At 45.6% G+C, this 24,753-nt stretch overlaps 1 long non-coding RNA gene across 1 annotated transcript; it reads right to left on the bottom strand.

Annotated features, from left to right (window-relative positions):
• Positions 1-334: 334 nt before the first annotated feature.
• LOC140459030 (uncharacterized) lies at positions 335-2,350 on the bottom strand. Its single transcript, XR_011953827.1, has 2 exons — positions 2,182-2,350; positions 335-1,072 (listed from the first exon to the last, which is right to left on the bottom strand). It is a non-coding gene; the product is annotated as an uncharacterized lncRNA (long non-coding RNA).
• Between the last annotated feature and the right edge of the window lie 22,403 nt (positions 2,351-24,753).

Raw genomic sequence — 24,753 nt, 5'->3', positions numbered from 1 at the left:
AAGCAGTGTGGTGGCTGGATTGCCGTGCAGACTGATGTCAACAACACTGTTTCAATCCCTGTCCCGACTGTGCCAGTTTAGGCAGGTCTGACTCCCAGTCTTGACCCAGACACTGATGTGGAGTGGGGCTAATTATTTCTGATTGTTTTCCCTCGCTCAGATAGAGAGACAGCTATGGTCCCTTGAAGGGGCTACACCTCCTTCCTTGTTAACCAACAAACCCCCCGTATCATTTGACAATATGAGTGCAAACAAAAACGAAAAGAACAAATTAAGTAATGATGGTAAACCATTTGAGGTAAGGACAAAACTTCATCAAAGTATGAACAACTGATTGATATTTGTGATTATTGATGCTTTATTAAGAGAATGGAAGAACAAGTTGAAGCAAGAAAAGCAACGTCCAGACTGACATTAACAGAACAACATTTGCTGTGGAGATTTTGAATCAAACTCTTCAGATACAACAGGGACAGGTGGGACTTGAACTGAGCTGCTTTCCCTGAGTCTATCCATTTCAGTAATCTGTGGACATTTCACCGCACAGCTAAGGCACTCGTGCCCACTCCCTGGTATGTCAATGTGAACAGGGTTCACCTGCCCACTATCACAGTGATGTCACACAGCCCCTGAAGGTCTGCCGATCTCATTATGGCTTTAAGTTGCTACAAGCCGGTTTATAAGGCATGACAATGTTACTGAAGGTTCTGCCATCCAGATCAATACACAGTCGAAGCCAGAATACACCTCATCACCCATATAGATTGCATTAATACATGAAGAATAATATTGTTACATTAAGACAGTTGCACAGCCAATTAAAAGAGTTAGAAACCAATACAGCTTTGCATTGCTCCTTTCAAGAGCCGAGCTGTCCCAACCCAGCAATGGTTACTGGCTGGAACAGACTCTACTCCAACCCTGTCACCTCTTCAATCTGACGAATCAGCGATCTCGGGTGCATCACTGGAAGATACTGCTGAGCTGTCTGCTGAAAGATTCAGTACAGATTGAAGATTTGAAGGTGCCACATTGGATTCCATTGCCTTCATCACGCTGCGAGCATTTGCAGCTGGTGTGTTAGTTGACATCATTGCAGTTGAGACATCACATAAGCACAGAAAAGGGGAGGAACAAAGAAAACACTTTGGTTAAAAAAAACTCTTTGCAATGCCAGAGACAAGCTTCCTTGACAGTAGAACTCCATTATCATTTGATGCAGTAGATGTTTTAAGTGACATGTAATTAAATTCTTCGGCACAATATGCAGACTAGTTCCAAAGCCTGGACATGTTCTGCAGTGAAAGTCAAATGAGGATCTGGTACTGGGTTCAGTTCTCTCACATTGTTTCTTGGTCTTTGTTCACAAAACATTCACACATTTCTCAGCAAGGGGTTGACTTTGAGGTTTGCACTGAATCATTCTACATTGCTGATTGAGGAATTAATGATTACTGTGCTTTCTTGATCCTGGTGTAGGATTAGACTCTGAGATCGTAATAGGGCAGGAGACTAAGACGATTAAGACTAAGCTTTGGAACATCTGACCCCAGATCTCTTGAGAACTCGGGAGTTACCCTTTTCTTTTCATTCTCCTTCTGTGGAGCTCCTTGGGAACTTTTGATTTGAGGGAAAGACATTTGGGGTGGCACAGTGGCTCAGTGGTTAACACTGCGGCCTCACAGCACCAGGGACCCGGCTGTGATTCCAGACTGCAGTGATTGTCTGTGGGGAGTTTACATGTTCTCTCATGTCTGCGTTAACACCTCAGGTGCTCCAGTTTCCTCCAACATACCAAAGATATGAAGACTGGGTGGATTGACCATGCTAAATTGGCCATAGTGTCCAGGGATGTGCAAACTAGGTGGATTAGCCATTGGAAATGCAGGGTTACAGGGATACTGGAGCAGGGCTGGGTCTAGGTGGGATGATCTTCGGAGAGTCAGTGTGGGACTCAATGGGCCGAATGTCATCTTTCTGCACTGTAAGGGTCCAACAATATATCAGTGTGTAACCATTGATTGGTTAGCAAACTGATTCCAGGACGGGAATGGGTATTGGTGTCCCTCTCTGAGCGTAAGTAACTACTTGTTGGACACTTCAGTGTTTTTGGGGGTAATTGAGGATTGAGTTCAACATCAGAGAAATCCCAAAAAATAAATGAAAACAGAACAGACTTACCGTGAGCAATGCACAAACAGATAATGGTGAAAGCAAGAACCAACTTCATTGTCAAACTTTGATGGGGTCTGTCAGAGACACAGGTCAGTCACTTCTGTCTGTTATTGAGCTGCTGTTGTCTTCCTGATCACAGCTCTCCACTCCTCACTGCAGATACTCACTTGGTGTCTGCTTTATATTGAGACAGAACCATGACTCATGATGTTACACACACCTCAACTGACCTAATTATTCCTGTCAAGTTACTTGTGAAGTAAATCACACGATTAGTCAATCTTGGTCCCCGCACTGACTGAAGGATGTGAATACGTGAGATGTAGCTCGGTGAAGGCTTATTCGACTCATACCTAGAATGAGTGGTTCACCTTATGAGGATAGGCAAGGTAGGCTGGGTCTGTATCCTCTGGAGTTTAGAGCCATAGAGTTGCAGACTCTTTGGTCCAACTCATCCTTGCTGACCAGATATCCCATGGTCCTGTAGTCCCATTTTCCAGCATTTGCCCCATCTCCCTCACAATTCTTCATATTCATGGACCCATCCAGATGCCACTTAAATGTTGAAATGTTACCCACCTACAACACTTCCTCTGGCTGCTCGTTCCATACCTGCACCACCTTCAGCATGAAACTGCTCCCCTTGAGGTCCCTTTTATATCTTTTCTCTCTCACTTTCAACCTATTCCCTCTGGTTTGGACTCCCCTGTCCTGGTATAAAGATCTTGGCCACTCACCCAATGAATGCCCCTCATAACCCCATGAACCTCTATAAGGCCAAACCCCTGCCTCCAACACTCCAAGAGAAAAAGCCACAGTCAATTCAGCGTCTCCCAGTGGTCAGAAGTGAATCTTTTGAAACAGGAATCTTGATCAGATGGGCCGAAGAGCTGAGAGGTGCCAGATGGAGTTTAATTTAGATAAATGTGTGGTGCTGCATTTTGGGAAAGCAAATTTTAACAGGACTTATACACTTCATGGTAAGTTCTTGGGGAGTGTTGTTGAACAAAGAGACCTTGGAGTGCAGGTTCATAGTTCCTTGAAAATGGAGTTGCAGGTAGATAGGATAGTGAAGAAGGCATTTGGTATGCTTTCCTTTATTGGTCGGAGTACTGAGTCCAGAAGTTGGGATGTCATGTTGCTGCTGTACAGGACATTGGTTTGGCCACTTTTGGAATATTGTGTGCAATTCTGGTCTCCTTCCTATCTGAAGGATATTGTGACACTTGAAAGGGTTCAGAAAAGATTTACAAGGATGTTGCCAGGGTTGGAGGTCTTGAGCTACAGGGAGAAGTTGAATAAGCTGGGGCTGTTTTCCCTGCAGTGTCAGAGGCTGAGGGGTGATCTTGTAGAGGTTTGTAAAATCATGAGGGGCATGCATAGGATAAACAGACAAAGTCTCTTCCCTGGGGTTGGGGAGTCCAGAACTAGAGGGCATCGGATCAGAGTGAAGGGGAAAGATATAAAAGAGACCTGAGGGGCAACGTTTTCACGCAGAGGGTGGTATGTGTATGGAATGAGCTGCCAGAAGAAATGGTGGAGTCTAGTGCGTTTGCAACATTTAAAAGGCATCTGGATGGGTTTATGAATAGGAAGGGTTTGGAGGGATATGGGCCGGGTGCTGGCAGGTAGGACGAGATTGGGTTGGGATATCTGGTCGGCATGGACAAGTCAGACCGAAAGGTCTGTACATCTGTTTGAACGTATGACTCAATATAACGTCCTGAGGGGACCTGACAGGGTGAGTGTAGAAAGGATGTTTCCTCTTGTGGGAGAATCTAGATCTCGGGGGTCATGGTTTGAAAATAAGTGAGCTCCTGTTTGAAACAGAGATGGGAAAACATTTTTTCTCTCAGAGAGTGAGTGTCTTTGAAATTCCCTTCCTTAACAAGCAGTGGATGCAGAATCTTCAAATATTTTTAAGGCTAAAGTAGATCGTTTCTTAATGACCAAGAGTAGGTGGGATTATTGGGGAAGGTACAGGAATGTAGAGTTGATGTTAAAATCAGATCTGCTGTGATCTTTGTGGAAGGCAGAACAAACGTGAAGGGCCATGTGGCCAACATTTGTTCCTTCTTTGTTGTGGCCAACATTTGTTCCTTCTTTGGATGTTCTTCCTGATGTGCGATTCTCTGTCAGGAATGTGTTGATCTGCAAATCAGCTCTTGAATATCTCAGAGCCTGAATGGTAAATTCTCTATTAATTATTTGACACAAACATCCCACTCGGAATTTTTCATTGGCAATACCAGTGTTTATCACCCATTCCTAATTTGATGAAGGGCTGTTAAAAATCAACCACATTGTCGTGTGATTGTAAATGTAAAGTGTTGCAGTTTGGTCAGGCCAATCAGTGCAGGACCTCCGTACTTAATGATAGGGGAGAAAGTGAGGACTGCAGATGTGGAGATCAGAGCTGAAAATGTGTTGCTGGAAAAGTGCAGCAGGTCAGGCAGCATCCAAGGAACAAGAGAATCGAACAGGATTCCTGAAGAAGGGCTGATGCCCGAAACGTCGATTCTCCTGTTCCTTGGATGCTGCCTGACCTGCTGCACTTAATGATAGGGCCCTGCAAGTGTTGCTGAATGAGAGACCTCGGGATACAAGTTCATAGTTCATTGAAGGTGGAGTCGCAGGTAGACAGAGTGGTGAAGAAGGCGTTAGGTACGCTTGTCTTGAAAGGTCAGTGCATTGAGTATAGGAGTTGTGATGTCATGTTGCAGCAATACAGGACATTGCTTTGGCCATTTTTGTAATACTGCACATTAATCTAATGTCCCTGCTTTCAGAGAGATGTCACTACACTTGAAATGATGCAGAAAATACTCACAAGGATGTTGCCAGGGTTGGAGATTTTGAGCTACAGGGAGAGGCTGAATGGCCTGGGGCTGCTTTCTTTGGAGCATCGGAGGCTGAGGGGTGACGTTAAAGTTTATAAAATCATGTGGGACATGAACAGGGTGAAGAGCCAAGATCTTTTTCCCAGGTTAGGGGAGTCCAAAACTAGATGGCAAAGCTTTAAGGTGAGAGGGGAAAGATTTGAAAGGGACTCAAGGGGCAGCTTTATCATGTGTGTAGAATGAGCTGCCAGAGGGGATGTTGGAGGCTGGTGCAATTGCAGCATTTAAAAGGGTGCGTCCATGAATAGGAAGGGTTTAGAGAGATATGGTCCAAAAGCTGGGAAATGGAAATACATTAAATTAGGACATCTAGTCGGGATGGAAGAGTTGCAGCAAAGGTTCTGTTTCCGTGCTGTACAATTCCATGACTGTATGAATGGTGGTATGGTTCCAAGTCAGTGTGTTGAGTGTCTTGCAGTTGAGCTTATAGCTTATTGTATGCGAATTCTTTTGCTTCCCCTGACTGTCTCGGTTATGGGTTGGAAGGTTTTTCCTCAGGACTCTTGCTTTGGTACTGCATTGCATCTTGTCCCTGTGCTGTTGCAGGCATGTTAGATGGGTCCATGACCATTGCAACATCCTGTACCTTCAGTCATTCCTTGGTGTCACATGGACTGAATCAAATTGGCTAATGGCTGATGTTCATGATGCTGGGAATCTCATGGGGGAGACTGAGATGGATCACCCACATGGCACTTCTAGCTGAAGGTGTTGCAGATGCTTCAGCCTCATCTTTTGGACCTGATGGGTTGGGATCCTCCAGTCAGTGAGGTTGGAGGTTAATGATGTTGTCCAATTAATGATTTAATTGCCCACCAGCAGTCACAATGGAATGTGGAACGACTGTGTAGGATTACTTATCCCTGCCCAGTGCAAGTTGATCTCCTACCGTTGAGCAATCCTGTGTTGTGACATTAGTAAATTAACTCCTTGTTTGGGAATGTTTGGTGTTGTTCCATTGTAGCCCTCCTACACTGCTCATTTGACCAGATTTGATAACGCCAACACGGTCAGTTCTTCTATCACGCGATGGTTGCATTAGGCATCCTGCCAAGGAATGGTGATTAGGAATTGATAAGAGTTTGATACATCATCACTATACACGTGTAATGTTTGTATTAATATTGAATTCTCTCCACAGTTTCAAGATCAGATCATCAAAACTTGAAAAAACACAGTAAGCATTGCAGAAACTCAGCAGGTCTGGCAGCATCTGTGGAGAGAGAAACACCATTAACACTGAATCTGATGTGACTCATCTTCACAACATCAAACACTGACCAATTTGACAAACCTTTGAAGTTTATTCAGGATTTGGTGCTCCACAGTGTCACTACCGTCTGAAGGGAGCTGTGGCGTGGGGAAGGGCTTCACCAAGAATCCCGTGGGATCTGTCTTGACAACATCTCCTACCTGAGGCATTGTGGGAATTGTTTGTTCATGTGATTTATCTGTTACATGTGTTTGCCTTGGGTGTCTTAAAATGCATAAAAGTGGGTAAACCCCCACGACCTGATCAGGTGGGCTCGAGAACTCTGTGGGAAGGCAAGGAATTGAACCCAGGTCCCTGGTGCTGTGAACCATCAATGCCAACCGCTGAGCCACCGTGCCACCATTTGGATGTCGTTGTGATTGCACCAGATGGGGTATGGAGGAGATTCCCCAGGATGTTGGCTGGCATGGAGCAGTTCAGTGATGAAGTTTGGGTTGTTTTCTTTGGAGCAGGGAGGATCGAGGAGGGACCCGATAGAGGTGTATTAGAGTGTGATGGGCACGGACAGCTTGGATATGAAGCAACAGTTCCCCATAATCACAGGGTCAATAACAGGGGGGGGCTCATTTTAATGTGAAATGCAGGAGGATGAGAGGGGCTTTGAGGGGCACTAACACCCAGAGGGTGGTGGGAATCTGGAATGTACTACCGGAGAGGGTATTGATCTCATAATCTTTAAAAAGCACTTGGAAGAGCAGTTGAAATGTCAAGGCTGTGGGTCTAATGCAGGGAAGAGGGGCTGGTGTACACAGTGGTGTTCTACTGGGAAGGCTGATACCAAGTAGAGTCATAGAGTCATAATGTACACCTGCCAGCACCCGGCCCATATCCCTCCAAACCCTTCCTGTTCCTATACCCATCCAGATGCCTTTTAAATGTTGCAATTGTACCAGCCTCCAACACGTCCTCTGGCAGTTCATTCCACACATGTACCACCCTCAGTGGGAAAGAGTTGCACCCTTTTAAATCTTTCCCCTCTCACCCTAAACCTATGCTCCTCTAGCTCTGGACTCCCCCACCCAAGGGAAGAGACATTGTCTATTTATCCTAACCATGCCCCTCATGATTATATAAACCTTTATCAGGTCACCCCTCAGCCTTCGACGCTCCTGAGAAAACAGCCCGAGCCTATTCATCCTCTCCTGTAGCTGAAATCCTCCATCCCTGGCAAGTTTCACAACATGCTTCCGATAGGAAGGAGACCAGAATTGCATGCAATATTCCAAAAATGGCCTAACCAATGCCGGATGCAGAATACTCATTTAATATCTTCCCCCATCTCCTGCAGTTCCACACGTGGGCTCTCTTGCTGATCTTGATGGGACGCTGTTCTCTCCCTCGTTATCCTTCTGTCCTTCATATATTCATATTGTCTCTTTGGATTCTCCTTAACCCTATTTGCCACAGCTATCTCATGTCCCCTTTTTGCCCTCCTGATTTCCCTCTTAAGTACGCTCCTACTGCCTTTATACTCTTTTACAATTGACTCAATCTCTGCTGTCTACCCTGGACACGTTTCCTTCTTTTTCTATACCAAAGCGTCAATTTCTCTCATCACCCATCATTCACTACAACTACCAGCCTTGCCTCTCACCCTAACAGAAATATGTTGTCTCTGGACTCTCAAAATCACATTTCTGAAGGCTTCTCATTTTCCAACCTTCCCTTTCCCTTTGAACATCTATCTCCCACTCAACTTTTGAACGTTCTTGCCTAATACCATTAAATTTGGCCTTCGTCCAATTTTGAACTTCAACTTTTAGATGCGGTGTATCCTTTTCCATCACTAACTTATTTTAAAACTAACAGATTTACAGTCACTGGCCCCTAAGTACTCCCTCACTGACACCTCAGTCACCTGCCCTGCCTTATTTCCCAAGAGGAGGTCCCATTTTGTAGCTTCTCTCGTAGGTACATCCAGATGCTGAATCACAACATTTTCTTGTACACTAAACCCTGAAAACTATGGCAGTCCAGGTCTAAGTTTGGAAATTACCACCCAATTTTTCTTACACATATCTGAAATCTCCTTAAAGATTTGCTTCGCGATTTCCCGCTACCTCTTGGGGTGATCGAGAATATAATCCCAAGAAGGTCATCATGCCTTTCCTATTTCTTGGTTCCATCCAAATAACTTTCTTGGATGCATTCCCAGGAATATCCTCCCTCAGTACAACCATAATGCTAACACTTACCAGAAACACTGCTCCCCCTCCTCTCTCACCCACTTTGGTATCCTTCCTATAACATTGGTATCCTGGAACATTAAGCTGCCAGTCTTGTCTGTCCCTGAGCCACGTCTCTGTAATTGCTATGATGCCCCAATACCATATCCCTAACCATGCCCTCAATTCATCTGCCTTCCCAATTAGGCTTCTTGCATTAAAATAAATGTAGTTTAATTTATCAATCCTATCTTGTTCTCTGTTTTTGTCCTGCCTGCCCTGACCGTTTATCTCACTCCTTTTCCCAACTGTACCAGTCTCAGATTGATTTGGAGATGCTGGTGTTGGACTGGGGTGTACAAAGTTAAAAATCACACAACACCAGGTTATAGTCCAACAGGTTTAATTGGAAGCACTAGCTTTCGGAGCGCTGCTCCTTCATCAGGTGGTTGTGGAGCACACAATTGTAAAACACAGAATTTATAGCAAAAGATTAAAGTGTGATGTAACTGACATTATACATTGGAAAATAGCTTGATTGTTAAGTCTCTTATCTGTTGGAATGACCATGATAGTTTCACTTGTTTCATATGTAAATCACAAAACTCTTTTTAACAGTTACATTCTCAGGTTAACTGTAATAATTGGTGTCAGGCCAGATAAGATGTTGAAGGTGTTAGCCCCCTGTGTTCTGTTGTCTGTGCCATAATATTTCGACTGATTCTAATCTAAAATATGAGTTAACAGAGATGGATTCATACGGGTTTTGGTCAAAGTACAACGTAACTTGGCAAATACAAATTCACCCCACAAACGTGTGTGTGTGTGTGTGTGTGTGTGTGTGAGTGTCGGTGTACGTGTCTGTGTATAGGTGTGCCTGTGTGTGTGTGTGTGAGTTACTGTGTGTGTGTATATAGGTATGTTTGTATCTGTGAGTATCGGAGTGCCTGTGTGTGTGCGTGTGTGTAGGAGTGTCTGTGTGTGTATAGGACTGTGTGTGTGTGTGTGTGTGTAGAAAGGACTGCGCGTGTGTGTGTGTGTGTGTGTGTGTGTGTGTGTGTGTGTATAGACAACGCTGGTTGAGTCACATGAGAACCATAATTACCTCCCTCGGAGTCAGACACGTGCTGCAACTGACAGGGTCCCCTTCGTTGTCCAGTATTTCCCAGGAACCGAAACACTACGCCATGTTCTTCGCGACCTGCAACACATTATCAATGAGGATGAGCACCTCACCAAGACCTTCCCCATACCTCCACTTCTCACCTTTAAACAACCGCCAAACCTCAAACAGATCATTGTTCGTAGCAAACTGCCCGGCTCTCAGGACAACTCCATACAACCCTGTAGGCGCTACAAGACGTGTCAGAGTGTGGACATGGATACCATCATTACGCATGGGGACACCTCCCACTATGTACGTGGCAGGTACTCATGTGTCTCAGCCAACGTTGTCTATCTTATACACTGCAGGCAGGGATGCCCGGAGGCATGGTACATTGGGGATAAAGAGCAGAGGCTACGGCAACGGATGAATGGGCACCGCAAAACAATCAACAGACAGGAGGGTTTCCTCTCAGTTGGACAACACTTCAGTGATCCAGGACATTTGACCTTGGACCTTCGGGTGACCATCCTCCAAGGCGGACTTTGGGACAGGCAGCAGCGAAAAGTGGCCAAGCAGAGCTGATAGCTAAGTTCGGTTCCCATAGGGAGGACCTCACCGGGGACCTTGGGTTCATGTCACACTACAGGTGACCACCATTGCACTATACGCACACACAAACACACACACACACACACAAACAGGCACTCCTATACAGACACACAAACACGCCTACACACAGACACGCACACAGACATTCACACACACACTCCCGAACTCACACATGCACCCTCTCACAGGCTTAGACCCCTTTACACTCACACACGCACATATACACTCTCTCTCATAGATACTCACAAGCCCCCACCCTAGACACACATACGCACACATATACACTTTCTCTCACAGACACTCACAAGCCCCCATCCCATACATGTACACACACACACACATAAACCCACATGCACATAAACACATATACATTTGTGGGGTGAATTTGTACTTACAGAGTTACATTGTATTTTGCTCAAAAACTGCATGAATCCATGTAAGATTCTGTTAACTCATTTTTTTGATTAGAATCAGTCTAAATATTATGGCACAGACAACAGAACACAGATGAGAGACTTAACAATCAAGCTATTTTCCAATGTATAATGTCAGTTACACCACACTTTAATCTTTTGCTATAAATTCTGTGTTTTACAATTGTGTACTCCACAACCACCTGATGAAGGAGCAGCACTCTGAAAGCTAGTGCTTCCGAATAAACCTGTTGAACTATAACCTGGTGTTGTGTGAGTCGTAACTCAGTCTCACAGTGATCTCTTCCCTCACTAATTCCCTGGACCCTCCCCAAAACTACTAGTTTCAACCCTCCTGAGCAGCTCTTGCAAATCTCCCTGCTAGTATATTAGTCCCCGAGAAGACAAAATCTTTGTGGTTACTTTGTTAAGCAAAGTTTAATTAACGTATTACAAAGAAAATTTACTTGAGAAGACAGATGTCAGTGACACTGTGGATCCCAAATCCTTCGTAAACCTCACAAGGCTGTCAAAAATTGGTCAGTTTTTGATGTCGTGAAGATGAGTCGTATTAGATTCAGTGTTAATGGTGTTTCTCTCTCCACAGATGCTGCCAGACCTGCTGAGTTTCTGCAATGCTTAATGTGTTTGTTTCAAGTTTTGATGATCTTCTCTTGAAACTGTGGAGAGATTTCGATATTAATATGAACATGACCCATCTCTCTCACTGATGCATAAAACTCTTATCAATTCCTCACCAACATTTTTTCAGATTGTCTGTTCTTTTTTATGTCCAGAATTCCAATTGAATCCCTCAGGAGCCAATTGCAGGTCATTCTGTTATAATGTGTGTTTCATCAACGTGAATTTGCTGGAACACGATTGAAGAATTGGGGACACTTTTGACAATGTGAAGTTTTAAAATGTGTGTTGGCTGTAACATGATTGGCACCAACATGTTAAGTGCTGTTCCTGAAGGGTGATTTTACTATAACATGGAGTTGCACATGAATGGAGTGTAGGTTCATAGCTCCTTGAAAGTGGAGTCGCAGGTAGATAGGATAGTGAAGAAGGCGTTTGGTATGCTTTCCTTTATTGGTCAGAGCATCAAGTGTAGGAGTTGGGAGGCCATTTTGTGGCTGTACAGGTCTTTGGTTAAGCCACTTTATGAATATTGTGTGCAATTCGAGTCTCCCTCCTATCGGAAGGATATTGTGAATCTTGAAAGGGGTCAGAAAAGATTTACAGGGATGTTGTCAGGGTTGGATGGTTTGAGCTATAGGGAGAGACTGAATAGGCTGGGGCTGTTTTCCCTGGAGCGTCTGAGGCTGCAGGTGACCTTATAGAGTTTTATAAAATCATGAGAGTCATGGATAGGATAAACAGACAAAGTCGTTTCCCTGGGGTGGGGAGGTTCAAAACTAGAGGGCATAGGTTCAGGAGGAGAGAGGAAAGATTTAAAAGCGACTAAAGGAGCAACTTTTTTTATGTAGAGTGCGGTGTGTGCTTGGAATGAGCTGCCAGAGGTAGTGGTGGAGGCTGGTACAATCACAGCTTTTAAAAGGCATCTGGATGGTTACATCAATAGGAAGGGTTTAGAGGGATAAGGGCCAGGTGCTGGTAAATGGGACTAGATTAGGTTCGGATATCTCGTCGACATGGACGGGTTGGAGCGAAGGGTCTGATTCCGTGCTGTACATCTCTATGACTGATGCAATCGTCATGTTCCAGAAGAACTGGTTGTGTTGGTGTTATCAAATCAGCTAAAATGTGATGTGTAGGAGGGCTACCACAGAGCAATACCAAACATACTCCAAACAAGGAGTTCATTTACTAATTTCACAGCACAGGGTTGCTCAACAGTGGGAAATCAACTTGCAATAGGCAGGGATCAGTAATTCTACACAGTTGTTCAACATTCGGTTGTGACTGATGGTGGACAATTAAATAATTAATTGGGGGGAAGTCAATCACCTCGAACCTCACTGATTGGAGGACACCAACCCATCAGGTCCAAAAGATGAGGCTGAAGCATCTGCAACACCTTCAGCCAGAAGTGCCAAGTGGGTGATCCATCTCGGTCTCACCCTTGAGATTCCCAGCATCATGAACATCAGCCATTAGCCAATTTGATTCAGTCCATGTGACATCAAGGAATGACGGAAGGGACAGGATATCGCAATGATCATGAACCCATCTAAAATGCCTGCAACAGCACTGGGACAAGATGCAATGCAGGACCAAAGCAAGAGTGGTGCAGAAAACCTTCCCCAACCCATGACGTGGATGGTCGGGGGAAGCAAAAGAATCAGCACACAAGAAGTTACCAGCTCAACCCCAACACACTGACTTGGAACCATATCACCATTCACACAGTCAGAGAGTTGGACAGCACAGAAACAGATCCTTTGGTGCAACTCTTCCATACCGAGCAGATATCATCATTTAGTCTAATCCCATTTGCCAGCATTTGGCTCATATCCCAAATTTACGGCTGTAATCATGTTTTGAAGTGGACAGGGTGAGGTAAATCACAAAGGTGGTCTGTAAAAATGGTAATATGGAAGACTGTTGTCTCACAGCACCATGAATCCGGGTTTGATTTCCACCTCAGGCTTCTATCTGTGTGGAGTTTGTGCATCCTCCCCGTGTCTGCGTGGGTTTCGTCCGGGTGCTCCGAATTCCTCCCACATTCCAAAGATGTGTAGATTCGGGTGAATTGGCCATGCTACATTGTCCCACAGTGTCAGGAATATGCAGAATAGGGTGGATTGGCCGTGGTGAATTGTCCCATAGTGTCCAGGGATGTGCAGATTAGGGTAGAATACAAAGGGGAACAGTTCAGTGATGAAGAGAGGCTGGCTAAGTTTGGGCTGTTTTCTTTGGAGCAGGGAGGATCGAGGAGGGACCTGATAGAGGTGTATACGAGTGTGATGGGCACGGACAGCCTGGATATGAAGCAACAGTTCCCCTTCATGGAAGACATAGAATGTGGTGTTTTGTTGAAAAATGTCCATATTACAGACGAGAAGTTGCTGGATGTCTTGAAACACATAAAAGTGGATAAATCCCCAGGACCTGATGAGGTGCTCCCCTGAAATTTGTAGGAAGCTCAGGAAGTGATTGCTGGGCCCCAGATTGCACCAGATGGGGTAGAGAGGAGATTCCCCAGGATGTTGGCTGGGATGGAGCAGTTCAGTGATGAAGAGAGGCTGGCTAAGTTTGGGCTGTTTTCTTTGGAGCAGGGAGGATTGAGGGGGGGACCTGATAGAGGTGTATAAGAGTATGAGGGGCACGGACAGCCTGGATATGAAGCAACAGTTCCCCATAATCACAGGGTCAATAACAGGGGGGGGGCCTCATTTTAGGTGAAAGGCAGGAGGTTTTGAGGGGATTTGAGGGGCAACGTCTTTGTGAATCTATTCTGAACCCTTGCAAGTTTCACAACGTCCTTTCGATAAGAAGGACACCAGAAATGCATACACACACACACACACACAGTCACTTGCATGTGTGAAAGTACGTGCAGGAGAGACTGTGAGAGAGTGAGTGCGATCATCAAGCGCAATTCTCTAATCCCATTCTCCCCCTCATGTCCCTTGGTTCATGTAGACACAAGAACGAAAGCAAGATCGTTTATGGGAGAGGGGGAAAGAGAGAGAGAGAGAGATAGAGAGAGAGATTGTGTGCAAGAGAGCGATAGTGAGATTGTACCCGAGAGAGACTGACCTCCCCCTGACACCAAGGGACTCCTGTATCACACACCGCAATGAAATCAGACACTGTGTTTCGGAGCAGGACATGGCGGTGGAATTAGAACGTCTGTTCATGAGGACATTCAGATCCAGGAATCCATCAGAGAATGACAGCAGAACAGAGAGAATCATCAAAGAACTCGGTGCTGAATTTGTGGAAGAGTACAGTTCCTGTTGAGAATACAGAGCCAGTGATATACCGACCCTGTTGTTGCACAGTCGAGAGGTTGTTTGTGTCTGGGTGTGGGATACATTTGATGGAGACAGTTTGAACTGAGTTGAACTCTGCGTCTCTGCTTGGGGAATGCCTGTCCTTCACATTTCTGACTGCGACATCATCCAGAATTGCACACAATATTCCAAAAGTGGCCGAACCAATGTCCTGTACAGCTGCAATGTGACCTCCCAACTCCTTTATTCAATACTCCTATCCTCTGACCAATAATGGACAGCATACCAAATGCCTTCTTCACTATCCTATCTGCTTGTGACTCCACTTTCCAGGAGCTATAAAGCTGCATGTCAAGGTCTCTTGGTTCAGCAACACTCCCCTCGACCTTACCATTAAGTGCATCACACCTTGATTTGACTTTCCAAATGCAGCACCTCACAATGATCTAAATTAAACTCCACCTGCCACTCCTTGACCCATCGGCCCCTCTGATCAGGATCCCGTTGTACTATGAGCTAACCTTCTTCACTGTCTACGACACCTCCAATTCTGGTGTCATCTGCAAACTTACTAACTATACCTCCTGCATTCACATGCAAACCATTTATATAAGTGATAAAAAACATTGGACCCAGCAGTGACACTTGTGGCCCACCACTGGCCACAGGCCTCCACTCTGAAAACACAGTAAACACTGATGCAAAATACTCATTTAATATCTACCCCCATCTCCTGCAGTCCCACTCATCGGCTGCCTTGCTGATCTTTGAGGAGCCCTATTGTCTCCCTCGTTACCCTTTTGTCATTAATGTATTGATACAATCCCTTGGGAATTCTCCTTAACCCCATTTGCCAAATCGATCTCATGTCCCCTTTTTGCCCTCCTGATTTCCCTCTTAAGTATACTCCTGCAGCCATTATACTCTTCCAAGGATTAACTCGATTTCTGCTGTCTATCCCTGACATATGTTTCTTTTCTTAACTAAAACCTCAATATCTCCCGTCATCCAGCTTTCCCAATACCTTACCTTTCCTTACCATTCCCCCTAACAGCAATATGTTGTCTCTGGACTCTCATTGTCTCATTTTCGAAGGCTTCCCATTTTCCAGCCATCCCTTTATCAGCAAATCATCCCTCCCCCAACTCCCACACTGTTCTTTTGAATGTTCTTGCCTAATACCGTCAAAATTGACCTTCCTCCCATTTAGAACTTTAACTTTTAGACCCAGTCTATCCTTTTCCATCGTTGTTTTAAAACTAATAGAATTATAGAATTATGTTCGCTGGCCCCAAAGTGTTCTCCCACTGACACTTCAATTTCCTGCTGAATAAGGGTATAGTACATGAGTGTGGTGCTGGAAAAGCTCAGCAGGTCAGTCAGCATCTGAAGAGCAGGAGAATTGCCTTTTCGGGTATAATCCATTCATCAGGAACGTGAAACGTCCGAAACGTTGATTCTCCTGCTCCTTGGATGCTGCCTGACCTGCTGTGCTTTTCCAGCACCACACTCTCGACTCTGATCTCCAGCATCTTCAGCCCTCACTTTCTCCTGCAGTCTATAATACAATCCCAATCAGGTGATCATCCCATTCTCATTCCTTAGTTCCACCCAAATAACTTCATTCCATGTATTCTCAGGAATATCCTGCCCAAGTACAGCTGTGATATTATCCCTGATCAAAAATGCCATTCCCTCCCCTGTCTTGCCCCACCTTCCTATACTGCCTATTGGATTTGTATCAGGGAACATTAAGCTGCCAGTCCTGTCCATCCCAGAACCACGTCTCTGTAATCACTATGATATCCCAGCCTCATGTTCCTAACCGTGCCCTGAGCTCATCGGCCTTCCCTGTTAGTTCCCTTACATTGAAATAATGTTTGTCCTCCTATTTCCTGACACTATCATTGCGTTAACTCTCTGACATATGTGTACAAGATCAGCTGAACCCCCAGACATTAATTTCAGATTTTCTCACCACTTTAAACAGACGCGTTCTGATATTTCTATTCTTCCTGCAGATCTGAACCTGCCCTCCCTCAGGGACAAAACCACCCTGGGTCTGAATGTCTGAAAGTGAGGAATTTGCAACAGCAACAGTATGTGATGGATGGCAGATATAGGAAGGGGGGAAAGTCTCAGATACAGTCACATAGATGGGTTAACTGCAGGAAAGGTAAGACAGGTAGGCACCTAGTTCAGGAGTCTTTTATGGATATACCCATTCCAAACAGGTTTGCTGGTTGGAAAATGTAGGGGGTGATGGATTCTCAGGGGAACGTAGCACGAACAGCCATGTTTCTGGTATTGAGACTGGCTCTAACGCAACAAGGGGTACGTCGGGTTCCAAGAGATCAATTTTGTTAGGGGATTCTGTCGTCCAAGGTGCAGACAGACGTTTCTGTGGCCGACAGCAAGAAAGCAAATGGTGTGTTTCTTCCCTGTCGCCAGGATCAATGATGTTTCAGAGAGCACTTCGAATGTTCTCACGGGAGAGCGGGGCCAGCAGAATGTGGATGTAACTACTCGAGAAGGTGCAAAACCTGACCCACCCTTGGAAAATAAGGCAGGGCTGGTGACTGAGTGTCAGTGGGGGAGCACTTTGGGGCCAGCGGCCATAATTCTATTAGATTTAAAATAGTGATGGAAAAGGATAGACCAGACCTAAAAGATGAAGTTCTAAATTGGACAAAGGCCAATTTTAATGGTATTAGGCAAGAACTTTCAAAAGCTGACTGGGGGCAGATGTTTGCAGGTAAAGGGACGGCTGGAAAATGGGAAGCCTTCAGAAATGAGGTATTGAGAATCCAGAGAAAGTAAATTCCTGTTAGGGTGAAACGAAAGGCTGGTCGGTATAGGGAATGCTGGATGACTAAAGAAATTTAGGGTTTTGTTCAGAGAAAGAAGGAAGCATATGTCAGGTATAGACAGGATAGACCGAGTGAATCCTTAGAGGAGTATAAAGGAAGTAGGAGTATACTTCAGACGGAAATCAGGAGGGCAAAAAGGGGACATGAGATAGCTTTGGCAAATAGAATTAAGGAGAATCCAAAGGGTTTATACAAATACATAATGGACAAAAGGGTAACTAGGGAGAGAATAGGGCCCCTCAAAGATCAGCAAGGCAGCCTTTGTGTGGAGACATAGAAAATGGGGGAGATACTAAATGAGAATTTTGCATCAGTGTTTACTGTGGAAAAGGATATGGAAGATATAGAATGTAGGGAAATAGATGGTGACATCTTGCAAAATGTCCAGATGACAGAGGAGGAAGTGCTGGATGTCTTGAAATGGTTAAAGGTGGATAAATCCCCAGGACTTGATCAGGTGTACCCGAGAACTCTGTGGGAAGCTAGAGAAGTGATTGCTGGGCCTCTTGCTGAGATATTTGTATCATCGATAGTCACAGGTGAGGTGCCGGAAGACTGGAGGTTGGCAAACGTGGTGCCACTGTTAAGAAGGGTGGTAAGGACAAGCCAGGGAGCTATAGTCCAGTGAGCCTGACCTCAGTGGTGGGAAAGTTGTTGGAGGGAATCCTGAGGGTAAAGGAGGTACATGTATTTGGAAAGGCAAGGACTGATTTGGGATAGTCAACATGGTTTGGTGTGTGGGAAATCATGTCTCACAAACTTGATTGATTTTTTTCAAAAAGTAGCAAAGAGGCCTGATGAGGGCAGTGCGGTGGATGTGATCTATATGGACTTCAGTAAGGCATTCGACAAGGTTCCCCATGGGAGACTGATTAGCAAGGTTAAATCTCATGGAATACAGGGAGAACTAGCCATTTGGATACAGAACTGGCTCAAAGGTAGAAGACAGAGGGTGGTGGTGGAGGAGGGTTGTTTTTCAGACTGGAGGCCTGTGACCAGTGGAGTGCCACAAGGATCGGTGCTAGGTCCTCTACTTTTTGTCATTTAAATAAATGACTTGGATGCGAGCATAAGAGGTACAGTTAGTAAGTTTGCAGATGACACCAAAATTGGAGGTGTAGTGGACAGTGCAGAGGGTTACCTCAGATTACAACAGGATCTTGACCAGATGGGCCAATGGGCTGAGAAATGGCAGATGGTGCTTAATTCAGATAAATGTGAGGTGCTGCATTTTGGGAAAGCAAATCTTAGCAGGACTTATACACTTAATGGTAAAGTTCTAGAGAGTGCTGCTGAACAAATAGACCTTGGAGTCGCAGATAGATAGGATAGTGAAGAAGGCGTTTGGTATGCTTTCTTTTATTGGTCAGAGTAAAGGAGTTGGGAGGTCATGTTGCGGCTGTACAAGATATTGGTTAGGCCACTGTTGGAATATTGCGTGCAATTCTAGTCTCCTTCCTATTGGAAAGATGTTGTGAAACTTGAAAGGGTTCAGAAAAGATTTACAAGGATGTTGCCAGGGTTGGAGGATTTGAGCTATGGGAAGAGGTTGAATAGGCTGGGCCTGTTTTCCCTGGAGCGTTGGAGGCTGAGGGGTGACCTTGTCGAGGTTTATAAAATCATGAGGAGCATGGATAAGATAAATAGACAGTGTATTTTCCCTTGTGTGGTGGAGTCCAGAACGAGAGGGCATAGGTGAGAGGGGAAAGATATAAAAGAGACCTAAGGGGCAACATTTTCATACAGAGGGTGGCACTTGTATGGAATGAGCTGCCAGAGGAAGTGGTGGAGGCTGTGCAATTGCAACATTTAAGAGGCATTTGGATGGATATATGAATAGGAAGGGTTTGGAGGAATATGGGCTAGGTGCTGGCAGGTGGGACTAGATTGGGTTGGGATATCTGGTCGGAATGGACGGGTTGGACAGAAGGGTCTGTTTCCATGCTGTATACTCAATGACTCTATAATTTATGAGACGTGCTGAGAGAGAGGGAGATAGTGATATCGTACATGGGAAGGAGAAAGAAATTGTGAGATTTTACATGAGAGAGAGAAAAACAGTGAGATCGTGCACGAGACAGAGATAGAAAGAGAGTTTGTACGTGAGAGATTCACCTTCCCTGACACTGAGGGGCTCCTGTATCACACACCAGAATGAAATCAGACGCTGTGTTTAGGAGCAGGACATGTCCGGTGGAATTAGAACATCTGGTCATGAGGATGCTCAGAACCAGGAATCCAGCAGAGAATGACAACAGAACAGAGAGGATCAAACAAAGAACATTGTGTTGAATTAGTGGAAGTGTAGAGTAGAGAATGTCGAGTCAGTGATGTAGTGAACCTGTTGTACCACGGATGAGAGTTCAGGACTGTATCTTTATTTGTATCTGAGTGTGGGGGGGGTGTGATGGAGACAGCTTAAACTTAGCTCACTCTGAGCCTCTGCTTGGGGAATGCCTATCCTTCAGATATTTGACTGCAACATCATAGAGAGCTCTCCCCATGCTGTACCTGTTCTGGGAGTCATTAATGCAGAGTGTCGAGGCAGCTTTACTCCGTCCCATTAAACAGGACATATCATTGGAATGTGCGGATGATACACAAATCGCCAATGGAGTATACAGGGAAGAGCAGTAGACTATCGGAGGATACAAGCAGGTGCTGTTTACTGTCATTGGGAAGATGTCTGAGGATGAAAGTGGTCCACAGGATTGCTGGTGGTATCTCAGTAAAACACTCACAGAGAGACCTCCTTCCTGTTGTTGGCCAATTAATATGAAGCACAGAATTCCAGCGAAATAGCCATGTGAGGGCTGAGGGCTTTCTCTGTTTGTCAGAAAGAGCAAAATGGTCACCCAATGTCCTTGGGGGAAGAGGCCTGGCCTGGATTTAACCCAAATCACAGCCTGACACTGCAACCCCACAAAATAACTGAGGGATGGACATTTATAAAACACATTCCATGCCTTCAGTGTAATTTCAAACTGGGTTCGAGGGAATGGAGCAGTTTTGTAATGTCCTCAGTGTGTGATTGAGGGAATAGGGAAACTAATTTCAGAGGCAGATAGCGAGAGAGTTACAGACACAGATACAGAGCCAGACACACACAGAAACAGGATGGGAGTGTCCTGGAGATGTTTCAGAGCTCACTCTGAGACAGACATGAGTTGTACAGTAGCAGATGGGAGTGAATTATTCACTGGTACCCACAGTGCGCTGGACACAGTCTCTGTGAATGACTGAGATGATGGGATCCCGTGTTCCATTTACCGATAATACAAAGTGATGTGGGACAGTAAAATGCAAGGCGCACGCAGAAAGGGTGGGAAGGGAGTTGGACAGGTTCATTGAGTGAGTAAGACATAGTCTTTGCAGTATCACAGACAGAAATGGGAGGCTTTGTTCCTTCATTTTAATCTTGAAACTGTTTCAGAGTATTGTTAGAGTTTTAGACATTGATTCTAATCCTAGACCCAGAAGCAGCAAGACACCTTTCTCTTTCTCTATCCCAGCAGTTGTCATTATTGTCTCAAAAACATCTATTCCCTCTGATCCTGGTAAATCCCAGGGAGACAATCCTGCGTTTCGTTCACTTCCCTCCCTCCCCAGTGACCCCTTCCTGTCTAGTTATCATTCTGGGGAATCTATACTGCACTCAGATACACACACACTCCCCAACTTCCCAGTCTTTCTTGCCTCTCCCTATTTGTAAAGTCAATGTCAGTGCTGGGCTAACATGAAATGGCTGCCAACATACCTAAGATGGCAGACACCTTCAGAATCCTTTGTGCTGGCTTTGTCGATTAAAACAGCCCCTCACAGTTTGTCCACGATCATTTCTCAGCCTCCTACAGTGAGGTGGGAAGCGATGGTGTTTGGATGTTAGCCTGCAGAGAGACAATCCAGACTAAATGGTACAATGTTAACCTTGGGGGGGACAGGAGCAGAGAAGGTTTCAGTGATGGCTCTGGAATCCTGTCAGCACAGGAGAGGGGAAAATGTCTCAAAAGCATTTTTCAAATTTGGGGACACCATCCCATTGGCTTCCTGCGATTTCTGAACAAGGATGTGGAAAATATTGCTGAATATTTATTAAGTCCTGGAGTAAAGTCATATTGGACCTAATAATGCAGGACCCTGGTGGTACACACACACACACACACACACAGAGTCACAGACATGCTCACACAGTTACACAGGAACATGGAATGACCAAGTACACTGGAACTTTCAAATATTAAAGCTCCATGAAAGAATCCCTGGATATCAGTTTGAACAGAATGTGTGTGAGCGTGAGACAGAAAGATAGTGCATGCATGTGAGAGAGGGGAGTGTGTGTGAATGGGACAGAGAATGAGTGCGTGTGCAAGAGGAACATTGTGTGCAAGCGCGAGAGAGTGTGTGCCAGTGCGAGAGTGTGTGTGTGTGTGTGCGAGCACGAGAGAGTGTACGCACACAAGAGAGAATGTGTGAATGCGAGAGAGAGTGCTTAAATTCATGAGAGAGAGTGTGCCAACATAAGAGAGAGTCTGTGCAAACGCGAGAGAGAAAGAGAGAGAATGTGAGGAGAAAGTGTGGGCAAACGCGAGTGAGACAGTGTGCTAACGTGAGAGAGTGTGTGCAAATGTGAGAGACAGAGTGTGCACAAACGTGAGCAAGGGAGAGTGCACGCTAATGCAAGAATGAGAGTGTACACGAATGTGAGAGAGTGTGTGTGAACGAGAGAGAGAGTGTGCACGAGAGAGACAGTGTGCACGAACGCGAGAGACTGTGCGAGCTTGAGGGACAGTGTGTGCGACCGCGAGAGAGCGAGAGTGTGCAAACACAAGAGATAAAGTTTGCACAAATGCATGAAAGTGTGTACAGAAACGCAAGAGTGCACAAATGCGAGAGAGAGATTGTGCAAACATGAGAGAGTGTGTGCAAATACGTGAGATACAGAGTGCACAAAAGCATGAGAGAGCGTATGTCCAGAAATCAGGAGAAAAAGAGTGCGAAGGTGCGAGAGGGAGAGTGGGTGAACATATGCAAAAGAGAGTGTGCGAACACGAGAGAGAGGGAGAGTACCCAAATACAAGAGAGAGTGTTTGAGTGAGTGCGAGAGAGACAGTATGTGTGAATGCAAGACAGAGTATGCAAATGCACAAGAAAGAGATTGCATAAACGCAAGAGAGAGACAGTGCATGAGAGAGTGTGTGTGAACACAAGAGAAAGTGTGAATGAAAGTGAAAGAGAGAGAGTGTGTTTGGAATGCGAGAGAGGTAGTGTGCGTGAGCGAGAGAGTGAGCATGAATGCACAAGAGAGACTGTGTGAACACGAGAGAAGGTGCAAGCACAAGAGCGAGCATGCGAATGCAGGTGTGTGTGCACGAACACGAGAGACTATATGTGTGTGAATGCGAGAGAGTGTGTGTGAGCAAACGTGAGAGAGAGTGCACGCGATCGCGGGAGTGTGTGTGCGAATGTGAGAGAGGGAATGTGCATGAACATGAGAGAGAGGATGTATGAACGTGACAGAGTAAGTGCAAGCGCGAGAGTGTGTGTGTGAGAATGTGCGAGCGTGAAAGAGTGTGTGTGCACATGAGAGTACATACATGAGAGAGTGTGCGAAAGAGAGCACACAAAAGTGAGAGAGATATGTGAGTATCTGGGTATGTGAGAGGAAGAGACTGTGCGTGAACGTGAGTGTGATAGTGAGCATGTTTGTGAAAGAGATCTGCGTGTGTGCGAGAGGAAGAATGTGTATACATGTGAGTGTGCTTGTGAGAGAAAGTGTAGGCGTGCTAGAGTGAGTGAGCACATGCAAGAGAGAGAGTGTGTGAGTGAGAGACAGCATGTTTCAGAGCGTGTGAGAGAACGTGTACCTGCATGAGAGAAAGAGACGGTATGCTTGTGAGAGAGCCTGCCCGAGAAAGATTGTTTGCGTGTGTGAAAGCGAGTGTGTGTGTGTGTATGAGAGGGTGTGTACGTGTGTGCACTTTGTGTGAGTGTGCCTGCAAGAGAAGGAGAGTGTGTTTGTGAGAGTGTGTGTGAGCGAGAGAGAGAGAGCATGCCCTTGTGAGACAGAGTGGGTGTGTGCTTACATGAGAGAGAGAATATGTGCACGCAAGAGAGAGGGTGTGCACGAGAGGGAACGACTGTCTGAGCCTGCGTGTGAGAGAAATAGAGATTGCGTGCGTGAAAGAAAGAGTGTGTGCATGTGAGACTGTGGATGCACAATAGAAAGAGCGTGTGTGTGTGTGGGCATGAGTGTGAGAGAGTGTGTTTGTGAGCGTGTGTGTGTTAGAGGGTATGACAGACTTTGTGAGTGAAGGAATTTTGGAGAGAGAGAGTGTGTGTCCACTTGTGGGTGTGTAGGGGGTGATACAAGTGTCTGTGACAGAGTGTGTGTGTGTGCACGCGCGTGCGTGTGTGAGTGTAAAAGAGTATAAGTCTGTGAGAGGGTTTGTGTGAGTGTGGGAGTGTATGTGTGAGCGCATGTGAGAGAGTCTGTTGGAGAGCATGTGTGTGTGTGTGTGTGCAGGAATGTCTGTCTGTCTGTCTGTGAGTGTGCATGTGTATGTGTGTGTGTGTAGTGCAGTGGGGTCACTTGCAGTGTGACATGAACCCCACGTCCCAGTTGAGGCCATCCCCATGGGAACCAAACTTGGCTGTCAGTCTCTGCTCGGCCACTTTGTGTTGTTGCCTGTCCCGAAGTCTGCCTTGGAGGAGGGTCAAACAAAAGGCTGAGGTGGAATGTCCCAGACCACTGAAGTATTCTCTGACTGGGAGGGAACACTCCTGTCTGTTAGTTGTTGTGAGATGTCTATTGTGGTGAGGAGATATGTGGACAGGAAATTGTTAGATTCATTCTAAAACACTGCATGTGTGTGTCTGTGAGTGTGTGTGTGTCTGTGTGTTAATGTTTCAGCAACTGGGTAGATTAGATTAGATTACTTACAGTGTGGAAACAGGCCCTTCGGCCCAACAAGTCCACACCGCCCCGCCGAAGCGCAACCCACCCATACCCCTACATCTGCCCCTTACCTAACACTACGGGCAATTTAGCATGGCCAATTCACCTGCCCTGCACATCTTTGGACTGTGGGAGGAAACCGGAGCACCCGGAGGAAACCCACGCAGACACGGGGAGAATGTACAAACTCCACACAGTCAGTCGCCTGAGGCGGGAAATGAACCCGGGTCTCTGGCGCCACCGTGCCGCCGGGTAATTGCTTTCTTACAATTTGATTGTATTTCGATGTTGTGGTGATGTTACATAATGTATTAGGGTTGGTGGGTTGCGTTTAAACCTGGGATCTTGCTGTGTAATTT

This window comes from Chiloscyllium punctatum, chromosome 34, assembly GCF_047496795.1.
Source record: "Chiloscyllium punctatum isolate Juve2018m chromosome 34, sChiPun1.3, whole genome shotgun sequence".
Taxonomy (NCBI): domain Eukaryota; kingdom Metazoa; phylum Chordata; class Chondrichthyes; order Orectolobiformes; family Hemiscylliidae; genus Chiloscyllium; species Chiloscyllium punctatum.
Note: the sequence above shows the minus strand (reverse complement) of the source record. Positions and strands in the feature narration are given on the sequence as shown.